The sequence below is a fragment of the Saccostrea cucullata genome, unplaced genomic scaffold (genome assembly GCF_032062105.1).
Source record: "Saccostrea cucullata isolate Sc308-1 unplaced genomic scaffold, CSIRO_AGI_Scuc_v1 ctg4529, whole genome shotgun sequence".
Classification (NCBI taxonomy): Eukaryota; Metazoa; Mollusca; class Bivalvia; order Ostreida; family Ostreidae; genus Saccostrea; species Saccostrea cuccullata.
The window spans coordinates 27,119-31,966 of record NW_026931185.1 but is presented as its reverse complement, the minus strand read 5'-3'; the positions used below and the strand labels follow the sequence as shown (position 1 = coordinate 31,966).

At 35.3% G+C, this 4,848-nt stretch overlaps 1 pseudogene; it reads left to right on the top strand.

Moving 5' to 3' along the window:
- Positions 1-2,575: 2,575 nt before the first annotated feature.
- LOC134231710 (uncharacterized) lies at positions 2,576-3,761 on the top strand (annotated as a pseudogene).
- The last annotated feature ends 1,087 nt before the right edge of the window (positions 3,762-4,848 follow it).

Genomic DNA, 4,848 nt, shown 5'->3' with positions numbered 1-4,848 from the left:
GACAGTATCAAAACAACATGTTTTAATTTACGGAAAAAAACAATATAAGGGAAGGTAAAGATGGGGTAGGGGGACCATTCACCGTACAATTTTCCCAAGGTAATATTTTATGGAAGAAAAAAACAAGAGGCCCATGGGCCACATCACTCACCTGAGCACTGTGATTAGGAGCAAGCAAAAATCAATTCAGGAAATACATAAGCTGTCCTGACACAAAAGAGGGGGTATTGTTCTATGAAATTTAAATTTTAAGAAATAAACAATTTTTATATCATCTTTTATGAACGTTAACTAATGGCAACTCTTTGGATCCTGCCAGCAAGGTCGTTTCTCCAAGATTGCCGGAAAGGTCAAAGGAGTTGCGGTTGTAATAGAGGTCTGCAGATATGGGAGTGAAGCCTTTATCTTTACAGTTTTATTTTAAGTGATAACAAGAGACAAATGGGGAATTATATTCAATATAAATGGCAAGGATTAATCCTACTTGGACGTGCTTAGCTGCAGATCTGTAGCTCTCCGAAAAAATATATTGATAGACCGGAGAGCTACAGAGCCACCCATTGAAAAAAACTGTATATTTATTGCGCACAAAAAAGTGCGCTCGCTTCTTGATAAATTCTTCCAAATTCTTACCTCAGTTGCAATTAAAGGAAGATATATAAAAAAATTCTTTCTCCTCTATCAAGTTCTCTCGTAGTTGACATCTGAACGAAGCATATTGCACCGAATTATCTTTGAAACCAAAATGGCAGTATAAATAAGCGAAGTGTTCTATGATTGTAATATCAGGGTCAGGAGGACTATTAACAACAATTATAAGGAATGTTTTGTTGTGGAAACAGCGAAAGAATATGTTAGGAACACACGGTTAGTAATATTCTGAGATCACAGATTTAAAAACATGGAGAAATATATCGAGAACCGTGCGCACTTTTTTGTGCCCAATAAATATACAGTTTTTTTCTATGGGTGGCACTGTAGCTCTCCGGTCTATATATATATATATATATATATATATATATATATATATATATATATATATATATATATATATATATATATATATATATATATATATATATATATATATATATATATATATATATATATTTCGGAGAGCTACAGAACTGCAGCTAGGACGTGCTGGCATCCTCAGTGACCCCTAGCGGAGAGATTCGGTAATTTGATTGCGTGGACCCTGCAGTCCACGCAGTAAATATATAAGCGAAGTTAAAGCGGATGCCCTGGGCAAACGACAGGCTACGCATGCGCGCAAATGCTAGAAAGTTCGCAACTTAGGTAACTTGCCCGTAAAATAATTCGCCCTATTCGAATTAAAATATGCCATTCGTTGGCAGATCGCGCTTTCAAATCTGCACATCGCATTTACATATTCATTGGCAGATCCGATTTGAATTTCCTCTCTTTTACATATACTTTTATACTAAACATTGATTCTATTGTACAAATATTTTAAGAAGTTACAGTATATAGATACATGTAACTTAACAACATGAATGAGAAACATCACTCAACGAACAGAGATACATGTAGTTTATAAAGCTTTTAATGTATAGCAAGTTTTCACCGGCATTAGTTTTGTGCATCAAGACTCGCAAAATAATTTAATGTTTCAGCAATCTAATTATTGTTTGATAAAGGTCTGTAGCAAGGGCTTTTAATGTGTGTTGGGGGATGGGGGTGGGTGCTCCGGCAAAATACAAAACAAACTGCGTTGTACAGAGGTTTGCTACACGTGAACCATCAGATCTCCATTTTTCCCATGATAAATTTCTTCCGTATATATCCAGAACAGGTGTCAAGTCCCAGCCAATATGTGTTGCAGGTGTCAAAATAACCCGATTTTTTAAACATATTAAAACTGACAAAACTAAAGATCGCTTATCGGAGATAAAATATCACATTGTGCTTTGAGACTACAATCAGTTATAAGTGGCAGATAATTTTAGAATAAGTGAACAAACCTTACACGAATATTCCCTACACGTAATTGAATTTCAGTTAGAAAAAACACGCATATGGTCCACGTATTGTAGTCCTTTTTTAAAGGACAGCAACTTGTCATTACCTTTAGAGATACGGAAGAAGCCACAAGTTTTTATCATTCGATTGTTAAGGAAGTAAGAAGATAAAGAAGAACGCTTAGGAAGGTAAATATAATGGTTTATGAGAATTTTGAACATAATGTATTAAATTATTAATTAGAGTGTTGGAAAATGGATTTGTAAATTCCAACTTTTCATGAGTTGAAAAGATTATATAATTGTTTGTATTCTCGGGGAGAATACATTTTGAGAGAACATGAGTTGTTCAAATATCCCATGAGGTGGGATTTAGTCATTTTGAAAATCAGAGAGAGAATATGCATTTAACTGATTTTGTATTCCCGTGATTTGGGATCGTATTAAATGATGAATGAATAAAGATGATTACTAGTATGTAATGGTAAAGATAAAGTGTGTACTTTGAGGTGGTTTTGTTTCTAGATGTACATGTATAAAAAAACTTAAAGTTCAAACGAGAATTTGTAAAAGTTGTATTCATAGTATTATAGATGCCACCCGCAGTTACGATGCTGAAAAGGAAACATTCTTTGAAGGGAAAGAGTATCCTCCCAGTGATAAAAAGAACCAGGCTAAATGAAGTATCAGGTTCCGCAGCCAGGGTGGCCACACAAGTGAGGTCAGAAGACTTGGACACTGACGAGCTAATTACTCAGTTCCGTCAGATCACAGGGGAGAGCGCCGCTGATTGTTTAGAGATGGCTGGAAAAGTGGTGACCAAGAAAAATCTTATCTGCTTGCTTCACAATGCAATTGTGTATGCAAATGAAGTTGGGCAACCTGGGGAGCCACTAAATAAGACGACGGTAAGCAATTTTTCACATAAGTGGGTCGACTGTTGATAACTGGTATTTTGTATTCCGGAGAAATGAAGTTTACCTACTGGGTTCTATATTCATATCATTATTTCGGAAATAATACGGCTTTGTTATTATGTTTATGTTTCCGGTCATTATTTTTAGCAATCAGATAGAGTTGAAAATGAAGGTGATAACCAGACCGCCTCAAAACCAACTAATCAGGAGGAAGAAAAAAAAAACAGAAGATGAGATTCTTTCAAGGATCGCGGTACTGGAAAAGGCTACAGAAACTGTGTGGAAAGCCTCAAAGAGAAGGTACGAGGACTTGCGCTACAGATGGCGCCAAATGAGGCGATGATCTTATATTATACTGGAGGAGTTAGCAAATGTAGCAAGAAAAAAGCAACAGGAAGAGTCAAGTGTTTTTGAAGAATTGTCTAGATAAACTCTCAAACATCAGGGGTCTGTAAATTTATCATCGTTAGTGTTGAATGTAGTTGGGGGGTCGTCCGATGCTGTTATTAAGGCTCTAAACAAATGTGCAAAAGAGAAAAAGGTTGAATCTAACTTAAAATTACCAGAAAAAACAGAAAATGAAAAAAACTCATCAATCACCTTTGGCAAATGTGTACAATCCCTTTTTGATGCCACAGCAGTCGTATCAATATGTACCATACCAAAATTACTCCATGTTCAACAGTAGGCATAGGGGTAGATTTAATCAATGGAAACCTAGGGGGAATTGTTATTTCTGTGATATGCCTGGTCACAGTATCAGAGAGTGTCAAAAGATGAAACTAGCCAAAGAACAAAGAAAATAATTTAGTGTGTCAGGATATTGTTTTTCGTTTATGTTGGACAAGTTATTTCACCATGTATCTAGGGACACTGATTCCCTAGTGAAAAATTTTCACGTGGGTCTTGGTGGAATACTGTCCTTTCCCAAATCCTATTAGATGTTTGTATGAAAATATATAAACATTGTATTAAAAAGGAGAATTATTACTTTATAATTCATATTCTTTTGTAGGAAGTGCATGCACCTGACATTTGTGAAAACCTAGTTGTTCCAAAATGGGAACTTGAATGTAATTTTAATCCTGTGCATGCTGAGAATAATAAAAGAAAACATCCAATATGGACAACTTTGGGAGGGGACAACATTCCATCACATGTTGACCCATGCATGTTTAATAAAGATAATGCAAGAAAATCCATTTATAATCTATATTTAAGAAATCCAGATTTTTTCGTTGCTGGAGAACTTCATAATCAATTTTGTCAATGGGAAAAAATTTTGTTTGAAAATGATACATCTAGCCAGGTTAAAAATTGGATAAAAAATGGTGTTGATGTAACATACTTTTTTTTTCTTACACATTTTTGAGGTAACTTTAGGGGCAGTAGTTACAACTCCTTGTTTCCTCCTAAAAGATTTTTTTTTCAAAATTCACCAGTTTGTAAACAATTCAAAGAATTTATTTGCTCCGAATTGTATGAAAGGATAGTAAGACAAAATTGAGTGGGGACTTTAGATTTAAACGGTTCTTTACAAAAGTATTAACTGACTGAAATAACCTTGCCCTCCCCTTTATTGTTTGAAGAAATAAACACACAGTCTATTGTACAAAACTTAAACTAGAGCCAACCCTTACCAAAATATTGACCCTCTGGCAACATCATCTGGCTTTATTGCCGCAATATTGCAGCAACATTCTGGCAATACATTGCCGCAATATTGCGGCTATATCGTTTTTCGTATGTTAATTAGTTTTGCGGCAATATTGCCAGAAAGGGGTTGCAGCAATATTGCTGCAAATCATGGCCAAAATATTGATCTTTGGCAACATCTTCCGGCATTTTTGCCGCAATATTGCGGCTATATCGTTTTTCGTATGTTAATTAGTTTTGCGGCAATATTGTCAGAAAGGGGTTGCGGCAATATTGCTGTAAATCATGACCAA